The 21,842-nt window shown below is 40.4% G+C and overlaps 1 long non-coding RNA gene across 2 annotated transcripts in view; it reads right to left on the bottom strand.

The window, feature by feature from the left end:
* LOC122975089 overlaps positions 1-20,746 on the bottom strand; it is a 59,220-nt gene extending 38,474 nt beyond the window's left edge. For both annotated transcript variants that reach the window (XR_006400564.1, XR_006400565.1), the window contains exons 1-2: positions 20,636-20,746; positions 19,700-19,914 (exon numbers count right to left, since the gene is read on the bottom strand). This is a non-coding gene — a long non-coding RNA (uncharacterized LOC122975089). The remainder of the gene's footprint in view (positions 1-19,699; positions 19,915-20,635) is intronic.
* Positions 20,747-21,842: the final 1,096 nt, after the last annotated feature.

The raw sequence follows: 21,842 nt of genomic DNA, 5'->3' as shown, positions 1-21,842 counted from the left end.
AAATGACCACAACCTCTTAAGACCACATCACGTGGTGGTGGCATGTAACGTGTTAAGATTAGGTGCGTTAAGAGGTTGTGGTCATTTCACATATTTCTGTGAGATCAGGTTGCATTTGTCTGTACTTTCCAAAACCGTTACGAATCACTGTTAAAATATAATTATGTTTTATGGTGTGACAACGCTGTGGTTAAAGTCTTTTTAGATTCAGGCGCAAAAACCACTTGGTTCGGGTTAGGGAAAGATTATGGTTTGGGTTAAAATGATTCCCTTGAATCATGGTGTGGGTTACTACTTCTTTAAAGTTAGGCAACCTTTGTCGTCATGGCAACAGTAAACACCACGACAATTGTAGATATGGTTTTTAAAAAACTGTCCTGACTTGCAGTTGGAAATGTGACACTCGCGGTTGGAAACGGGAAGCGAACTGCGGTCTCCTGCAGTTTAACAGCTCTCGCTTTTGCTGCATGATACAACGGTTCTGCTTCTTTGACTCACCCACCACCGACAGTTACCACCTGCTTAGATGTGCTTTTATGTGCTGCATAGAGGGATATTATATACTCTCCAATAGGTGTGCGCCAGCATCTGCAGGGAGGACATAAAAGCAGGTCTGTTCACCGCTACCGTAACTTTAAAGTTGTAACGCCGTGTCATCCTGTTTGGTGATTCCTTTAAACTGAATATGTAAGTTGACTACAGTAAGTTGAACTGCACTGACTACATAAAAACTGATGCTGAAGATCAGAATTTTGCTGTATGAAAACAGTACGTTGTGAATAACAGTGATTACACATTACGCAAGCTCTTCTTTTCATCCTATTTCAAGGATTAAAACCTGTAAAATCGCCACCTTCCTTGGAAATCCTACCTTTTAAGTGTATTGGTGCATTACTAAATAGATCAAATACAAAGATAACTATTAAAACTGATGAAAAAAAAAGTGTTTCCATTAAATTTTAACAAGAGGAAGTCATCGAGTAGGCATCAATGTCGTTTGAGTACAAGAAATAGAGAAATCCTCTGTTATGGTTTCCAAAGCTTGGCGAGCAATTGGACACAGAAACCAAATGTAATTTATTGATGTAGTGTGGGACTGAGGAGCCCAAAGCCTGGGGAACACACAGGCCCTAAAACCCACAAATGGGATATTGATCGCTTTGAGGGAGGGAAAGAAAAAAAAAAGTTATATTTAACCATGAAGTGCCTCATTTACTCTATGGTTACTCGAGTGGTTAACATTCTCGCTTTTTCTCTGCCTGTGTCTCTCCCACAGCCACTTTCGCACACACTACATTCAACAGCGCTGTGACATTCAACAGTGTATGTTCCTATGACAACCCATCAAATCGCCCATTGGGAGCAGGGCTGACAGCACCTCAGGGTGTTTAAATGAAAAGACTGTGATCTCAACTATACAAGATCCTATAGTGGAAGTGCTCTGTACTATACTGTACTGTACTCTGTGATAGGACAAAAAGCGGAGCTCAGTTTTCTTTGCTCCAGTTGTGTGTATTCATCTTTTTATTCAGCCCCTGGGGCCAGCAGTAATCCACTGTCTGTGTGTGTGTGTGTGTGTGTGTGTGTGTTGCACACGTGCCTGCTTGCCTCTGCACATGTGTACTCCCGTTTGCAATGTCCTGAATTTGATCATCCTAACTAGCACGTCTCGTAAACAATAAGTACCAGACCGTGTGAAAAAAAATCATCCACTCCATATATGATGGATCCGGCTACAAAAAACAAGATATGTTGGCTAATTGCGAGCACAAGAGCTTTGCTGCAATATTCACTGGCATGTATTTTAAAACACAAGTCAGGGCTGAAACCATAGCAACAATGCTTTAGCAAAGAGAGAAACAAAAGCACAGTTATTGTCTGCATGAATATGTTTAAGCCCACCTAAACTCAGCTGTCTCCCTGCGCACGTCCAGAAAAATGCCTCTAAGTGGTGTTGTCCGAAAAAAAAACAACAGGGAAAACAACAGAAGTATGATTACAGGACTACTCACTCACTGCTAAAAAAATACAAAGGGAGTTTGATTTGATTTTGCATTTCATATTTGGGTAGCTTCAGGCTTTCCAATTTTCCCTGGTACAAAACAAAAACAGATCTTTTGTGTCTGCAGCAAACTGGAAAAGGTGGTCGCTCCACAGAAGTTGCACTCCGAGATTTTAACTACAAAAAACGAACATCAAAAACCTTCACATGTCAATCAATCTTAAAAATGTTATTGCTCTGACAAAAAATATGATCAGTTCTCTATCACTTGACTTGTTTTTTTCCTCAAAGTTGCACTAATCAATATTTTCATATTAACAATGGATCATATCACTGTGTATGAAGCAAAAGAAATCACTCGTAATAACAAAACCACAGAGAATTATCACACGACTCTGCAGTTCTCCTCCACACTACAAAGCATTTCTAAATTGTTCAGCTCATTGGTTTGGTTTCACAGCCCACAACTTTCCTGTTTTGGTTCAGTCTGTTTCAGCTTCGCTTGTTTTGTTTCCAGCCGCAGCAGGAAACTGTTTTAATCACTCTGAACAGTTCTGATAAACACACAGTATGCTACCTGCCCAGCAGCGAATGGCAGACTAAATTAGCAACCAGCTAACATAGTGGAGCACTTAGCAACTAAAGAGCCTGATAAGTTCCACAAAGACTTTATGAAGACCAAAAACAGAGCTAGAGGGAAAGTGAATAAAGGACTAACATTTGCCAAGTGACCAGAAACACAACTCAAAATGAATGCTAATGTTGTTCAATGTCTGCTGAGTGTGTTAATAGGCAATTGTTTGCTAAACCGCTCATCATAAAAACTTATCAGGGAAAAATAAATCAATTTTAAATTTACAGATTTACAGATTAAACAAATAAGATACAACATGGTGGTTGTATCGCTTTGGAGTAAGCCAGGCTAGCGGTTTACCTGTTTCCAGTCTTTATGCTAAGCTAAGCTAATCGACTCCTGACTTGAACGCCATATTTAAATATTTAATTAATTATTTACATATTTGAATAGATATGAGACTGGTATCAATCTTCTTGTCTAACTCTCAGCATAAAAGCAAATAAGTGCATTTCCAAATGTCCAAACTATTCCTTAAAAGTTGAAAAAACTATTTGCAATAACATGGTTTGATCTGAATATATACAGGTATAAGCACATACATGTAATCATTTGTATTATTCTCTTGAACAGAAAGACAACAAAACAGTTGGTTAACTGTTGAGTAATAAATCTAAAAATCAGAAATCCATGAAGTGTGTTTTTAGTGAAACCAATAGTACAGCTACCGCTTACTCTTGTTTTGCCAACTTTCTGTTTCAGATTGCTATATAAACATTCGATTAATCAGGGGTGAGATAAGTCAGAATTCTCCCTTCTCAACACATCAGGAGCACCATGTTTAACAGAGCAAGCAGCTCATTTTCTGATGTAAGTAACCACTAAATGAAATGCAACACCAATATCAAGTGTCTTAATACAAGCCCTCAGAAGTTTTTTCTCTTGATTTGTCATTTAATCTACTTCTGTAAGAAAAAATACACAACTGGTTGAAAGACTTCTATCGCTCACAAATAATAATAGGCCTATTTAAGTTCTGATGAACAAAAACACTTGTGTGATAGAGTTTAGAATGTCTAAAATGAGGATTAGGATCCGATCTGCTTATTTTTTGTGAGTCTCTCTTGATAAAGAAGGCAGTTAAATGGCCAAAATGTGAATCAGTAGTAAATATATAGTGATATTGTGGTTTTAGCTGGCCAATGTTGGCGCCGCTGCTCACTCACAATGATGAAGTGCAAGCACACGCGTGAGTAACAGGATGCTGACTGCAGTTCACTTAACGGCCACTGGTGTCATTAATGAGAAGGAATTTCTGATTCTTACATATTGCACCTTTAATAGAGTGTTGGATCACTAGAGCAACTTCAGTGTACCTTTGTACAGACAGGGAAATGCCTACCTGTATTTGAGAGTCTGAGATACTGCACCACTCTTTAAAAAGTCCATTATTTGGTGTTTTGTTTTTCAGCAATGTAGCCAACACTCCTATCCAGACTGATAAGAGAGCAGGAGGAGATGAGGTTTCAGTGTCTTAGTCAAGGGCAATATGATGGGACATGTGACACATTTGTCTTTGCCTGTGAAAACTGCCAAACTCACCTGTGCATATGTGAGATAGAGTGTGTGTGAGAGAGAAAGGATGAGGAATGAGAATAAGAGATTAGGGAGAAATTTCATTATTTGTTTTGCTTTGTTGATGGTAGAAAACAACACTCAAAAATAGAGCAACTCGTGTTCAAATAGGTTGAGGTCTGGTGACTGAGATAACCAATGCAGTGAGTTTGTTTTGTTTTCATCTTCATCAAACCAGCCAGTAATGCCCTGTGGATGAGGGTACTGAATTCCTGCAACAAGGAAAAATAGACACATATGCTTCCTCCCTCAAGTCTTATTTTTCTTGTCTCACCCAAACAGTTCTGATCATTCTTGGATCAAGGACACTATGGCTCTAAAGCATACAGTATCTACAACTGGTTGCTTGTAATTAATTTAATCTAGGACATTTTCTCTTTTTTTGATGTGCCTAACAAGAAATACTACACTGTGACATACAGATGATCTAGGAAGTATTAAAAAAGAAAAACAAGTCTCATAAGTTATCAGCTACCTAGTGAACTGAAATAATACATTGTACAAACTTGTATATGCTCAAACTGGACTCAAAGTCTAGACTTTAACCTTTGTTTTTTGCATTTTCTGATTGTCATTTTGTGTTAACCTCAGGAAAATCATGATAAAAATAATAAAGGCAATAAATAATAATAATAATAATAGACTGGAGTGACTTTTTGAATGAAGTGTCATAAATTGAGACAAGATTTAATGTTCACTGTGATGGATTACACAGCTGGATTAAATACGTGATTTATAGTAAAAGGGCTAAAACATGCAAAATCACAGGTATGGTCTATACATATTATAACCAAAGGGGCAAAAAATGCTAACAGATCAATTCATTTCAAATTTTACAGTAAACAGATTAGAGTGATTGATAAATAGATAGATAGCAATGACATTTGGTGAGAGGATCAGCAGGCACATTTACACACTACTTATGCAGCATTTCCCTTCCCATAACTGCCATATTAGATGCCTTTAACGACTGTCTATCTCATTGTGTCCGCTGTTACAAGCTACACAGTAACACTTTAAAGTGCAGCTGTCATTTTTATGTGCCCTTATAGAGCAGAGCATGAATACGTTTTTTTATGTGCGACACCACGAGCCCTCATCATTGGTCATTGCAGGGGTGGGGTTTGAGCTAGTGGTGGTGATGGAGTGGGAGGAGGGGGGACAAGCTAATGAGCATGTTAGCAGGTCCTTTAGCTGCGAGCTGTCCGTTTATCAGCCGGGAGGGCCCTGTGTAAAGATGTCAGTTCACGCTTGATTCACATCTGATGATTATTGCCGTCCCTGCCTGGCTTGCGTATCGGCCGCCGCTGCCCAATCGGCGCGCTGTGCTGATGAGAGGTACAATAACCACCTTGAGAGGTGCTTAGCAGCTGTAACGATAAGGCTGAGAGCGTGGCGCAATAAGAGGATGGGGAACTAGTCGTGGGAGTGAAGGGCTCTAGCCATCAAAACTAAGTATACCCCTGACCCTTTTGTGTTTTGCAGCAGTAGATTTTCAGTCAACCATGCACACACACAGACACAAGTGCAAACACAGAAACACTCCATGTCAACTTTGCACTTCATCATGAAGTCCATTTTCTCTCCATTTTGCTGTTCTTTCTCTGTTGCCCCTCAATTTCAAAACACAAAAAAGACTTCCAGCTCCCTCTTCTTTTCCTCACTTTTCTACCTTAGTTTCCATTTTTCCCCTTATTCACAAGTAAAATCTGACAGTAATTGACCTGCAGTGTCCAGTCAATCTGTCTCTTTTCTCATGTTCCTCTCCTGTTTGCCCCTCTTCCTGCTCTGGACCTCTGCAGAATGCTGCAGGATATCTATAAGAGGAAACAAGACATGGAAATTTTCAAAAGGAAGCTCAATTGTCTAAAACGAGCTTCCAGCAAGAGAGGGAGGACTATAGAGTCCTATTTGCATGAGCAGACAGAAGGTTAATAACACAAGCCCTGCTGTGACAAAGGAGAAAAAGAACATAGAGTAGGTAGGAGGGATGGAAAGTGCTGATCCTCCACTTCTGGCTCCTGAGAATCCATCTAAGACACAAGGGAGGAGCGTGGAAGTAATTAGAGCCCTGGATATATGATGGGTTTCATGTACAGCACCACCTCCCTTTTCCTCTGCAGCACCTCATTTCCCAGAATACATGTTAAAACGGGACAGCAGCAACAGCCACAAATATGAAAATGTATGTGTTTTACATCAGTGATTCCCAACCAGGGGTACTTCTATAGTTGCCAGGGGGTACGTGGAAAGAATATAGAGTAGTACTTTGACAAAATAGCAATCACCTCCCCCTTTTATACATATTATGTTAAGGAGAAAAACAAACACACAGATAGTTAAAAAATTAAAAATTGCTGTGATGCTAATCTTTGGTACATTTACAATATAACCAGTAGCTACCAGCTATGATAAGCTGAGTGTACAGTATACAACCCCACCTACCTGAGTCAGGTGTGCCACATAACACCACATGTTGCTATTGAGAGTGCATAAAAAATAGTTAGTTTAAAGTAATGGATAAATGGTTTAAATAGATTAAAGAAATGGCTGGATGGTTGAAATAGTTCCCCAAAAGTAATGGATAGATAGTTAACATAATTAGCTAAAAGTATTGGCTAAATGGTTGAAATAGTTAGCTTCAAGTAATGGATAAGTGGTTGAAATAGTTAGCTAGAAGTAAATAGTTGAAATAGTTAGCTAAAAGTAATGATAGATGGTTGAAATAATTAGCTAAAAGTATCAGCTAAATGGTTGAAATAGTTAGCTTCAAGTAATGGATAAGTGGTTGAAATAGTTAGCTAAAAGTAATGATAGATGGTTAAAATAATTAGCTAAAAGTATTGGCTGAACGGTTGAAATGGTTAGCTTCAAGTAATGGATAAGTGGTTGAAATAGCTAAAAGTAAATGGTTGAAACAGTCTGCTTAAAGTAACGGATAAGTGGTTGAAATAGTTTGCTAAAAGTCATGTATAAATGGTTGAAAGAGTTAGCTCAAAAGAGAGGATAAATTGATAAAACTTCCAGCTTCTGCCAGTCCAAGTGGTAATAGTATGAATGCAACCTTGACCAAAACAACCCAAACACTGACAGTTCAGTTGCATAAAAAAACTATGCAACACGTTCATGAATGCACATTCCACTTTTACATAATTAAGTGTTAAATGCCACTCATTTTAAAATAAATTCTCAACAACACATGTAGAGCCTGACGGGTGGTGTTGATGAAGGTGTACTTGAGCTCATCTGATAGGGCTACATCAGACAAAAAAAGTTTGAGAATCATTGTTTTACACGATGCAGGGGAAACTGATGAAAGCTGTTTGTGGTAGCTGGAAAAGAGAATGAATGTGACAGGGAGACAGTTTTTTGTGGGAGTGAGTATCAAATCAAATGTCTTTCCTTTCTCTTTCACTGTTTGTTTTTAGTGAGGACACCAAATTACCTCCTGACAATAAAGCATCTCTGACTTGAACTGACACACAGCCAGTCAAGTACAGTTAAAAGAGAGGAAAACAAACTAAATTGTGTTATCAATCTGACATCTGTTTATGCGAAGCAAACTATGAACGCAGCTCATCTTGCACAAGTTTAGAAAGCTTCTTTTAGCTACCCCCTCTTTTCTTGCATCATGGCTGAAGAGTGCAGTTCAGAAGTCACCAGAGGGAATTGATTATCAACAGGCGGGGGCTGGATCCTTCCCTGCTTTGGCATAATGAAGCTCTCTATTTCGGGACCATCAGGTGTTTTTTAGGCTTCTTGTCGCTATTCCTAGGCTCTCTTGCTTCCTCTCTGTATCCTCGGATCATACCAGCCCAGATATGAGTGCACTGGGAATACAGCATGAATACATTTTTTTAAGTCTAATTCAAAGTTACAAAGCTTTTTTTTTTTTTTTTATTCTGGCAACAATGGGTTGCAACTAAATCCGCATTGCGATAGTTTGCCTGTGACAGTATTTCAACTGCATGATGGAAACAAACAAGAGGGGGGGAAAAAAAAGCTCATATGCAAACACAAGCACCGACAATTAAACACACACACACACAGGTGCGTGAGCGACGAACACACACAATCGCAATACACAAAGACACACAACAACCTATAAATAGCGGAGATCCATGGCAACCTGAGATTTGTTGTTTGCCGTCACATGCTGCTGAGAGCGAGAGAAGAGCGAGGACTTAAATAACACTGGGAGATTGGTTTGTGTGAGAGGCAAAGTCAAAACAAATTACGCCTTTTCTATCACTTTGGGCCTGCCGGTAAAGCATCTGAAATAGCTTTGTGCCTGGGGACATTTTACCACTGAAAGAATATGGTGGCAATATCCTCCGAGGACCTTAAAAAACAAAGGGATGAGGGAAGGAGGAGAGGATGGGGAATGAGAGGGTTTAGTTTTACTGTGGATCACAGGTGGCGCCTTGACCACCTAACTAACTCTTTTCACTTTATTCTTTCCCATCCCTCCTCCCTTCGCCTGTCTCTTCCTATCTAGCCGCAGTGAACTGCTGTCACACTGAAGGTCCCTTCTATTGAAAAATGTGAAATACCATTACGAATCCTTTATTGTTTATTTTACCTTTTTTTTTAAGGTGGGGTGGTCCAAAGTGGTCCAGAATTACAACAACGTCCAAACATAATGAATATGGAATTCATACTCTTGAGAGGCAGCCAATTTCTATCAACTCCAACTTGTTGATTTAACTTGTTTTTCAGGTAAACAAGTCAGAAAGAAATTTCTGCCTTTCACCATTTAAACTGACCTTGAGCAGACCTTTTACTTTCCTCTCTCTTTCTAATGCAAATAAGCACTCAGAGAAAAAAAAAAACAAAAAAAAAACACGGGCTTGCACTTTCCCTGTGTTCTGTTTTGCTTTGCAACATGAGCGCTGTTCCAACATGTATATCAGGCTTTAATTGATTTTTGTTTTGCAAGATAAAGTAATTTGGTGCAATTGTTTCAGTTTGGCGGCGTATTTGCACTCGCTCCCATATGCTGTTCATTAATTTGCAGCTAGTGGGTGATTTATCAACCTATTACACTTGGGCTTGCGCCTTCACCACACACAAACACACATACCCGCCCGCAGTTTGTTCCCCTTGGTATCTTGAGGAGGCATACATGTGGCACTGCTTTGGTGGCTAGTGCTGTAATGGTTGTGCTAAAGGGCTGGAAACGAGCCAGGCCCTATCTGACTACAGATGGATGGACACACGGGCTGTAGAAACACACACACACACACACACACACACACACACACACAGACTGCCTGCCCTGGCCCAGCCTGGCCCTAAACTGGACTGACCTGGCCTACTTGGGAGCCACAGCGAGGCTAAGTGGGGCAACCAGGCCAAGACTAGATCAAAATGCTAATACCACAAGATGCAAATCACTCATAATTACTTGATTCCGAGGCATAAAACAGAAAATCTGTGCACCTTTGTTTGGGTTGGGAATACTCGGTGTGTTAATCCATGAATAAGCATTAATGAATTCATGAATAAGCATTTCAGGATGCAATCTAGACAACATTAAGAGTCTAAAATCTTCGGCTTCTTGAGGGATGCAAAACAAAAATCTATAAACAGAGAGAAGAAAATATGAAGGCCTCCTGATCTCTCCGCAAAATGAAAAAGCTAACAAGATGTCCATGTGAAAGCTTTTTTTAATGCTCTCACCTCTTTATGCATGAGTATGAAGCAGGGGGGAGAAAAACAACAAAAAAAATTAAGCTCAGAGGCAAGTGAGACGTAATTTGTTAAAACTGGATGATGCAGCTCAATAACAGGAATGTGGTCTTAATATCATGTAGCTCTCCGTATTTCTGAATATATTTAATCACCGCTGACATGTGTGGTGTTATAATGTGCTAACTACTGTGTTAAACCCCATGCTGTTGTTTGTGAGAAGCGCTGATAGAGAGAAGGGGAAAAACATTTCTGTTGTTATGATTGCTTTGGAGAGCCAAGCTGAATAGATTTTTTTTTTTTTTTTTCTACAAGTGGCAGTTGCAAAATTAAAAACTGAACAATAAAACTGTCTCCGGCTGTGATGAGTTTCACAGGTTTCACAAAGTGACACGCAGTATATTTTCAAGAGTGTACGACACAACAGACGTGTTTGTTGGATTGGATGTCAAAGCGTACTGCCAACAGTTTGCAACAATTTTATCTAAAAAAAATCCAAAACCAAAAAGAAAATATCATATGAATGAAGAAGAGTGTCTGCCAAGAGGAATGGCAGACAGTCTCTGTATTATTGATTTTAGACAAAAGGGCCTGAAGTCTGTGTGTTTGAGTTGGCTGATCTTTCCACAGCTGCTCTGCTTCTCTACCTCGCAGCGTAAAACCACGTCAGAGCGGAGCAGCCTTACGCCACCAGAAGCCACTTTCTGTCAAAGAGAGCATTTCTAAAAGAGTCTTTTTGCAAAGAAACTGCCTCGCTGAAATGGTTGTGGGGTGGTGGTGAACTTCCTTTGATTATTTACATGTTTCCTCTTAAAAAAAAAAAAAAGAAGAAGAAGTACGTCAGTGCCAAAGCACAGTAGCAGCGCTGGCACCTAGATACAAATTTTTCGTGGAAATCACTTCCAAACTTCCAACACTTTTTTTTTAAAAGTCTGTCTCTCCCACTTTCTAATCAATTAAAAGTGTTATTGTGCCACTTAAAGAGATTTAAGCCAATTTTTAAACAAATATAATAGCTTTTTCTGAGCGCAGTCTTTCCTTTCTTCCACAAATTTAGAACTGAGCAAATAACTTCTTGAGATGCTGCATGTTCATGAAAGCTATTTGTGGAGACCACAGCATATCTTATACTATATACTGTATATATATTCAGTGTCCACCACAAGTGCATGTCAAATCTCTAATCAGATATGTTATAATGTTTTTCATAGTTAAGGCTGGGCCCCTTAGCTCCACCAGCGCTTGCCACAATCAAATTTATCACCATGTGGCGAGTTTAATTTTACATGATACCTAAATAAACTCAAGTATCCATTTCACACGTCTCGTCTTCAGTCTAATACCCACTTTCCATCTCTCACACTCACCCACACGTGTGCGCTTTCTATTTCTCTCCCCTCCTGATCGCTGGTTCTGACACGTTCTTCATGACGAGTGAATCGCCTCAAAATGAGCAAGCTAATCAAGAAACAATCATACTTTTGAACTAGAATAACAGAAATTAACCTATTTTAATAGTTTATCTTTTTTTTTTTTTAAATGTTGACAATGTATTTTGACTGAATACATTTGAGATGACTTTCAATTGACTTATCTCAAGTCAAAATAAAACCAGACAGAATGAAGCTCATGTAAGAAATTTACAAAAAAGTAAAAGAAAACCTAAAAAAAACCACTAGAGAAATCACAACTCAAGGTGACCTTGTTCGGTGGCCTGCACCATTAGCACCTCTGAGCATTACAAAATCAAAAGATTCTCTTTTTGTGGATCTAAAGCCGATATCGGAAAAAGAAAAATTGCTATTATCCGCCCCATAAAGTAATCTTCATCTTATAGTGCAAACAGAAATCCTCATATGCATCAGAGATCTGAAGCTACACAGATGAAATTTAAATGCATTTGTAAATCAAATGGAAATCGCAGGCTGTGATCATGACTTTCTCATTAACTCAGTGAGAATGATTTCCTTCATCCTTGAGCTACTGGACATTCATGCCTAATCCAGCACGACCTCCCTCTGTGCCACCTTACAAACCAGCCAATTTATAAAGCCACGCAAAAAAAAAAAAATCCATAAGCAAAGACACCTTTCAGCCAGGGGTGCTTTTATTCCTTTTTTGTGCAAAGTACTTGCAGTGGTTTAATTAACCTTAATTAAATTTATGTGAGGATTTCTACTTAATGAGCTATAACATGCAAAACCACCTGCTTTTTCCCCTCGTAAGGAATCAATATTTCCATTAAAGACTATTCACAGTGGCCTTGGCTTTTCTAGGATGCTATGATGGATATTGCCAGTGAAGCCTTCCTTATGCCCAAATATGGATTTCCTAGCTGGGAAATATGTCCTGTTTCCTTTCCTTGCTTAAGTGACAAGAGCCTCACTTTCAGCTACTAATGCATTATACAGAGCAAGGTCAAGCCTCCAGGCAAACCTGCTCACACTCATACACACACACACACACACACACACACACACACACAAACACAGTCAGGACCAGTATGCAGATGAAATCATAGCCGACATTAATAGGTAAACACACCGAAGTAAATAAACTCCATTAAAAAACTGACATGTTTAATTTAGCTGAGCTTTTTGCCTTATCGGCTCAGCTGTGTTGTTGTTTAACAGCGAGTGGGAGCAAGGAGAGAGAGAGAGAGAGAGAGAGACAGAGAGAGACAGAGAGAGAGAGCACCGCAGGTAATTATACTCCATACACTTGTAATGTGGGGGTCAGCCCGAGTCCCTCCCCCTTTGTTCTACAATCAATAGCCTCGGAGGAGGTGGTGAGAGCGAGGAGGAGAGACAGGGAGGAAGCGAGGGGGAAGAGACGGAGTAACAAAGTTGGTGGGTCCTTATATTCTACATGAATCATTTAACAGCAGGAGTGTGGGCAGGTGGGAGAGCACAAACACAGCGGCGCACAAACACTTAAGTAGTCAGGTGCAACAGGGAAATATCTGGTGGCATTAACAGGCCCCTACAGGAGAACAGAGACTGAACCTCGCAAACGGATTGGTTGAAGAGGAAGGCACAATAAAAGAGCCGAAGAAGGTGGGAGAGAGAGGAAGAATCACTTTTACTTAATCTGCTGATCTGTAGGGAAAGAAACAGCAGTGACTTTATTGTCCCCATCTAGCAAGATAACTTAGTGGGTTTATTTGACAGGAGGATGGTGATAAAAAAAAAAAAAAGAAGAAGAAGAAGCAGAGAGCGGGAAAGAAAGTACACCGATATTCCTCCTCTAACCAGTTAGACAGAACATTCTTTATTTTTTAACAAGCACCAACCTGAGTGCTGCATTCTCCTGAATCTGCTGCTGTTCTCACCACTCAGAGAAGTTACTGTATGTTTGCATATATCCTTCCTCAAATAACAACCTCACTGCCACAGTTACTGATGATGGGCTTCCTACAGTATACTGCATATCTGTCCCATCAGAATCTTATTGAGGCTTTTGTGAGCCTAAAATTAATGAGCTTGTGACCATTTTTGTTATTTTGTCACAAATTTCGCCAATATTTAAGCATGTCTTAGATTTCAGAAATGCCCTGCTTGATGAAGTGCTTCTTTTCCCTGTATAAGGTAACCTTGGCACTTCTTGCCAACAAACTCCAGAAAACAAATGGTTCCTTTTAGGTCAGCAACTCACCATTATTTTTATAAATAGATGAATATGTTAATTTCTCAATGTTTTGGTCTAAATAATGGCAGAAAACATTAAAAAGGTCCAAGGTGATGTCTGTGAGTGCAAATATATTTAATTTATTATTGTAGAAGACTAAGAAAACAGCAAATATTCATATTTGAGAAGCTGAAACCAGCAAATTTGTACATTTTTGCCTAAAAAACGAATTCAACAATTGATCTTTTATGTAAATAGTTGCCAATTTATTTTCTGTAAATCAATTAATCTACTAATTGTTTCAACTTTAGTTTGTTTTAGGTGTTAGAAATGGTTCACTTTAACTTTAAAAAACGGTCCATCGAGAAGCTTTGCTGGAAGAATACACAGCTTGGGGCAAGGAGTGCCTGAGCAGACAAGTTCTGCAACAAAGTCCTGGCCACAGTGGTTAAAAGGAAGGTTTGTTTTTGTAGAGACTGAAGCTTTGTTTTTGACCTTGGCTCATAAAAGCAATTCTGAATAAGGTCATCTGCTTCGATGTAGCCTATGAGGTCTGCTACCTGGCCCCTAATCCGACAGGTCCTGACAAAGTATTAGGTTTCGGGTCAGGTTCAGGGTGTTTTGATGTGTAAAGAGTAAAGCTTCAGGCAAAGGACGTGTGCGATTTATTAACAAACTTGTCTCTCTCTCACTGTCCGTTTAGACTTGCAAATTAATGCTCAGTAATGGATAAATTTTACAAAAATATAGCTTTGGGTGTGAGGTCAGGTTTGGGTCTCAAATTTGGCAGAAACAGTCGGGTCATTTAGGTCTTAAAGATGCAAATATGGGCTTGGCTTGGCTCTCAGATTTAGGTCTGTGTAGAACTCTACTGTGGTGAAAAAACTGCAAGCTGCACTATCGCAGTGATTGGTTGAATTCGCTTTCAGTTTTGCAACTGCGAGATCATGAGGAATTCCTGGAGGAACTAATATATGGTGAAGCAATTATTTATGAAGCCCTTGTTATATACAGAACCTTAAGGATGAAAACGCAGATTATAAAACAGCACATCACGCTGTGTTTGTTTGTGCACCTCCGCACACGTATGAATGGATAAAGGATGCCACTTCAGCTGTGTCTCCACATGGAACCGAGATAGAAGGCCATTGTTTGCTTCTCGGCTGAAATAGGAATCTGTCTTGGTCCGCATTCGCTTCCTCAACCTCAGAAGCAGATGGAGATAAGGAGGGACGCTATTGCAGTAATGTCAGTCTTCAGCCAAATGGATAAACCTGGATGGCAGGCTTTTTGCCGGCGATAAGGATGTTACTGCCACAGATCTGTGCCAGACAAGAGTCGGCTATCTAAAAGCCGAGGAGAATGAGGCTCGCAGCTTCACAACACAGAGCACGGTGAGCTGATGCTACAATTTTCAAAGATCTGAATGGTATCGCAGTGACGACAGTCTCGAGGTATCTTTATTCTGGATGTCTTTGGGATTGATGGTAGCTTGCGCTGTATAAAAGGCTCTTTATGTAGACACTGACAGCTAATGTCACTGCGGAGACAAGTTCAAATGCCTTTCACTTCAGCCCAGTTTTATTTCAGGCACCATGCTGCCATTTATGGACGTGATTAGGCCTTGATGTATACCGGGTGGGAGAAGTTTTTGCCTGTTATGCAAACCAGGAGTTGCCACACCAGCTCACCCTAGACAGAGCTGGGTGTGGCGTTTCTGACAAGCCCGCCACAAATCATTGTTTTGTTTCATCCCATCAGTGCTTTGAAGCGTGAGGCGCCAGCAGGGGAAGTGCGATTATTCAGCTAAATTCTGCAAGGGAAATTACAGCTCTGTGGTAGCAGGTGCATCTACAATCACCCACCCCTCCTCCCAAACACACGCACACACCCCCTCTTCTCACCCTCAGGTATAAACACGCATGCAAACGTGGACAGAGAGGCGCATATGCCATAAAAACACACCTGTACATAAAATACATACGCAAAACGAACACACGCATCAAAACAAGCCTTCTCAGTCACACCTGCTCTTTTTCTCCTTTGCACAAATCCTCCCCTACATCCCTGGAAACATACAAGCAAGCACAATCACTCAGCGACACAGATCCGCACATGATCTCGCCACAATGCGGCATGCGGGGCAGGCAGGAGCTGCTCCAGAAGAGGTAATTCTGTTCCTGTTTGTTCGACAGAGGGGAAGATAGGAGCTGGAGGGGAGGGTGTGGGGGGGGTAGGGGACGCAGGGGGGGAATGGAAAGTGTAAATCTAACATAGGGCCCTGTGGCAGAGCCCCCAGGATCAAATCCAATTCTGCCAAGATACACATTAAGCCCCGTCAATCACAACAGTGTCCTTGGAATGCGGCAGAATGGTGATGAGAACAGCGGGGGAGTCTCTTTTCCGCAAGAGCCGGGATGAAGCCACTCGGGCCGGAGATATACTTGCGTTTAACTACAGGCGTCCGTCGCGTTGGTTGCGCACATCCTTAGAAATTAACGCTATGCATCCGGAAGATGCAATACATACATGAACAGTAGGGGCAGTGTAAGGGGCAATATGGGGATGTGAGAAGGTCAGGGGTCAGTAGGACAAAAATGGCAGAAAGTTTTTTGAAGACAAGTTAATAGATTGAGTCTGTACGATGTGTCATTGCAGCTGCACAGTGACAAATATGCTTGTAAGAAGTCTTTGCTTGTCAGTGTCGCCATGTTTATTGTTTACATTGTGCAAATCCGGAAATTCAATTTACATCCTTAGTTATCTGGTGTGAAAACATGCAAAGTACATAGCTAAGCATGTGAACAATTGCATTCACTATGCAGCCAGTTGTCTACGTGAACGCATGGTTAAAAAGCAAGTACATCTCCAGCCTGAGACACACATCTGTGCACACAAAAAACACTCACAGCACCCCAAGGGGTCCCCATGTTTAACCCCACCCAAACACACACACACACACACACACGTGCAACATCTTCCACACTTCTACATGTAAACTGCACCAAAACAGAGAGGAAAGAACATGCATCCAAAACAACATATTCAACATCTGAGCCAAATCACACTCCCTAAATCTAATTTAACTTTCAGCAAAGAGGAACATTGCATGCTGTTTGGCTCGCAGCTTGAGTTCATTCGGGCTACAGTGGAAGCGACAGTTAGCCTATTTACTTTTATTCTGGACTTTTGCTAATTATCTTAACTACACAAGTAATTATCTTTCACATCAAAGGGCTGCGCTCTGAGCCCTGCTGCCCCCCCCCCCCCCCCCTCTCCTCCCAACACACACACACACACACACACACACACACACACACACACACACACACACACACACCACCGTCCCCACATTTCCGGAGCCAGCTGAATCATGACATTAATAGATAATTAGGCGATCGCCTCGCTGCCATTTGATGGGGGCACATGTGATGAGCTGAGGAGTGACTGACTGGAGATGCACAGGGTGAACGGCGGCTGTTAGATCTCAGGTGTTAATCTGCAGGCTTGGTGGAAGCCGACATAGTTTGTTACAGATTAGCAGTAAATAAATGACGCCCCAAGGGACCATAGACACTTTTTTTTTTTTTTTTTTTTTTTTTTGGCTTCATACGTGCTGAGCAGCCCTTTCATCTCAACCATTAGCGAGGCAGCTTCTGATCACAGTCCGCTCTGATCAATGAATAATGTAGCTGCCGGTTTGATTGGTGCCCAAAAGCCATGACTTAATGGCAGGACCTTGCAACTGAGAACATACAGCATGTATTTGCTTTCACTCACTTTATCTGCTTCATTCACAGATGCCTCTGGGCTTCTGTTTCTGCAAACAGACAATAATCAGGTCATCTGGCATCAGGCTTGAATCCTTCATTAACAATCTAACGATAATCTCCACAGAAACATGTGACTGTGGGAAAAAATTTACATGAACTGCATTTAAATTCTTTTGAAGTTGTTTGTTTTGCTCACCTTGGAAACACACTATTTCTACTTCTCCTCTGTGGTAAGAAGTAAACGCACCCCATAAATATTTATCTACCTAGGGCCCGTGCTATTCTGGCCCAGTGTTTTGAACCTAGCCACTGGAGATTGGGCCTATCAGGGACCCACAGAGAGAGAGAGAGAGAGAGAGAGAGAGAGAGAGAGAGAAAGAGAGAGCGAGAGAGAAAGACAGAGAGAGAGAGAGAGAAAGTGGGAAGGAGAGAGGGGAGAGAGGAAAAAAAAATGAAGAGGGAGCTGCAAGGGAGTGGTGGAAGATAAAATTTTTGTGCGTGTTTCAAAATGGAAAGTGGACAGTTTGCGTGATGTTTAATGCAGGAGGATCAGGGCAGGGTTCAGAGTGTGTTTCCTTTACGAGTCACCTCACACACCTCCAACTTTCAGCCGCAAATAAGACCACTCTCAGCGGCAGCATTTTTAAGACATTTTGTGCTTGTAGAGAATGTTTAACCTCTCGCCCCACAGGGAGGTCAGCCCTGTGTTGTTTGTTCAGACCTACAGAACTTAAAGTTCTGGCTGAGATCCCAAAGTTTATAAACATACTAAATATGTCAGGCTAACTTTGCGGGGGAATATGTATAAAATGATGCAAAGACACGCATAGAATATTTCCAGGCGTAAAAGCATGAACTCTTTGGGTTTGAATATATTCAGTTTAAACATCATACAGCTTCAGTGAAGAGCTGGAACAAGCTGATATCCAATGTATTCTGTATGTCAGAGAGGCAGAATAAAATGTTATCTGACCTTAAAGTTACTTAAGAGGAAATATAAGTGAAAAAATTGGATTTCAAGAAGCTGATGTGCTTTCACTGCGAGCAACAGTGATTTTCCTTATCAATTAATCTGGTGATCATTCTTCCCATTAGAGCTGCAACAATTAGTCGATGAACCGAGTATTCGATCGACAAGAATTTAATCAACATGTGTTTTGATAATCAAATAATCACAAGTATTTTTTTTATGCAAAAATGACAGAAATTGGCAGGTTTCAGCTTACATATGTGATTATTTAATGCTTTGTCAAACATGATAGTAAACTGTATATCTTCAAGTTTTGGACTGGTTGATCAAATAAAACTAGACATATGAAGATGTCATCTTGGATTCTGGGAAGTTATAACAGGCATTTTTCACTATTTTCAGACATTCTAAAGACAAAATGACTAATCCATTAGTCAAGAAAATAATCACCTGATAAATCCATAATGAAAATAATCATTAATTACAGCCCTACTCCCTACTTATCAATTATTCATTTAGTCTATGAGAAGTCAAAGAAATTGTGAAAAAATGCCATAATGTCATAACTTCCCAGAATCAAAGGAGACATATTAAAAAGTCTTGTTTTGATGGATCAAAGGTCCAAAATTCAAAGATATTCATTTTGCAATGATAGATGACGAAGAAAATTCCTCTTATTTGAGAAGCTGAAACCAAACAATGTGTAGCATTTTCCCCTATGTATGCCAAGTTTTGCTTGAAAACTGCCTGAAACATTTAATCAATGCTCAAAATTGCTGTCAATTATTTTTCTGTTGTTTAACTAATTGGTTAATAGACGGATTATTTCAGGTCTACGTGCTTTAACTTCATATTTATCAAGAAGCTTTACTGTATTACAGCATCCAATAACCATAGTTTCTAAGTGACATATATGCAAAGACCCGAGATCTCTGCTTTGCTGTGAGAAAAAAAAACAGTGGCTCAGGCACAAAATAAGCAGCTTCATGCTTCAGTGTCATTCAGTCCTGAATTAATCTGGCGAGAAAAGTCAAAAATGCCAAGAAAATCTGCGGAAAGGACCTTTTTTTGTGCTACTTATCATCAAAATCGTGCAGGTGGAGGGAAAGTTATCAGGAATTAGTTGCCAGGTCTGACACCGGTATGCAACACAGGCAATTTTGGCTGTCATTTCCTGATGTGGAGCCACAGAACTGCTGCTGGTGGCACAAGTTCATAATAATCAGATGCATGAATATGGAACATGCGCGTGCACATTCACAGCTATGAACTTGTGCGGTTCCCCTTGTCTGCCTGCCTGTGCATGCAGAGGAGTGTATCTGTATGAGAACGTGACATTTCCTCCCCAAAGCCGGGTGACACCTCTGTGCAGGGGGGGGTTGCATTATACATCCGCGGCCCTGTCTCACACACACACACACACTCACCTGTTCGCTAGCGAGCTCTGCAGGCTTCCATAACTTCAGAGCCCTCCACCTGGATGTTATTGCCGCCCGTGGCACCCTGCTCCACCACTCTAATGAGCCCGCCTCAACTCAGTCAAAGTCATCTGATGACACTGATGTGGGAAGATTGATATTCACGCTTGACTTGCCGTCCTCTCCACTTGACTGCTGTGTTTACCTCCCCACACAATTAGTATCTGGTGAAGACAGACAGACAAAGAGAGAAGAGAGAGGGATGGAGTCAGACTCTGCTGTGTGTTTGTGTGTGACCACATTAGCTGCAATTGTTTATAAAGATGGGAGATGTCTTTCAACGCGGCTTGAAGGTGGCTTTCTATATCACAGGGCCATTACTTGCTCATTTAATCCCCATAAAGCTACTATACCACTCTGAATGTCGGCAGCTTGAAAAAACAAAAGCTGGATTGGCTTAAGTAAAATGCATATTTCATATTTTCATCCAAATTTGCATCTAAGACGTGCCTCGCTTAGGCCTTTTAAGGCACTCTTATGAATGAACCCGCAGAGCAAACTCCACTAGTGTGACAGAGCAGGTTCAAATCCAGCCCACACAGCGCTGTTTACATGTCTCTCCTTTCCATCTCCATTAGTTAACTTTCATCTGAATATTAGCATATAAACAAATAAAACACTTAAGAGCAGAATTGACTGCCCACTCTCTGTGAGACAAAAAGAAAAAAAGAAAAAGGGGGGAGAGAAGAAGAGATGGCTAGTGATTGGCATTAGGAGACTTTTAGCTAAGCTGGAGGGGAGAGAAAGGCACCAAACCAGCAGCCATGTCAACAGCAGCCATGTCTTCAAACTGATTTAGCATTAATTGACATTCTCTCTAATCGGTGCATTCACCATTTCAACACAGTGATGAAAACGGTTTATATGCTGAATACTGATGCCCACCTGAGAGGAGGAATGAGTGCAGCTGAGAGGAGCAGGTGGACATTCAGGTGGGTTTGTAAACGGACGTCTTGGCAAAATGGCGGGAGATTCTTTATGGAGCCACAGCGCCCCTCAGTGGACAGACTGGGAATGGCGGGCTCTTTCTGTGGAACTGATACCAAACATACTGTATCTCTGAGCAGTTTTTAGGGTGTTGGGCAGTGGTGGAAAGTAATTAAGAACATTTATTCAAGTATTACACTTAAGTACAATTTTGAGGTTCCATTCATACTTCTTCTCCACTTCATTTCAGAGGGAAATATTGTGCTTTTTACTCTACTAACTGACAGCTAGGCTTCTACCTTTCAGATAAGATTTTACATTTAAAATGCATATGATAAGCTTACAAAATACAATGCGCTGCATATTAAACCAATGGTTCAACCTTTTTGGTTTGTGACCCCTTTTAAAACAAACAAAAAAAGCAATATGTCTTCTTGTCAGGTTTCAGATGTTGCTGAGGTATTAGCTATTAGCTACCAAAGATTTCCTCTCTAAACTTCTCAATGCTTTAATTTAAATAATGTTCGAGAGATAACATTATCCAGTATTTCACCACAAAATAAAAAATAAATGTATACAAAATGATGCAGTAGAGTGCATTTTACTGATAATACATCTGTAAGTGGCCGTGTGAATGTCAAGACTCTCAAACCTTTTATTTTTATGTTGTTGGATTGGTGTCCTTCACTTTAAAGGATCAGAGTATTTCTTTTACCAGCTAGCTACAGGTTTGTGAAGTCAGTGATGAAATAGCTCCAGAAAAGCACTAAAAAAATTTACCTTGCCAACTGGAGAAGGGAAACTGTATTGATTTAATACAGCTCCTTTTCCTACTCTATGAAATCGTACCTGGTTTGTTTACTTGTGACCATTTCTGTTGGGAGCTGATTTAGAAACTCAGAAAATCCTAGATAGGAGACTTTAAAATATTCAACTGGAAATCGTGTTTTTGTCTTTTTATATGTATATTTTGTAGTGTTTGTGCACCATGTCTGACCCTTAATCATCACATGTAAAGTGCACAGAAGCCTGGTGAGATCAGATTTGATCCACAATATAGGCACATTCTGTCAGAGCCCATTAAAAAGTTGATCCTTCTCAGCAGCCCATATTAGCTTCCAACCTATAGAAAACAATTTTCCATTTCAGTGGACAATCAGCAGCT

This window comes from Thunnus albacares, chromosome 23, assembly GCF_914725855.1.
Source record: "Thunnus albacares chromosome 23, fThuAlb1.1, whole genome shotgun sequence".
NCBI lineage: Eukaryota > Metazoa > Chordata > Actinopteri > Scombriformes > Scombridae > Thunnus > Thunnus albacares.
The sequence above is the reverse complement of the archived record's forward strand: the minus strand, read 5'-3'. Positions and strand labels throughout refer to the sequence as shown.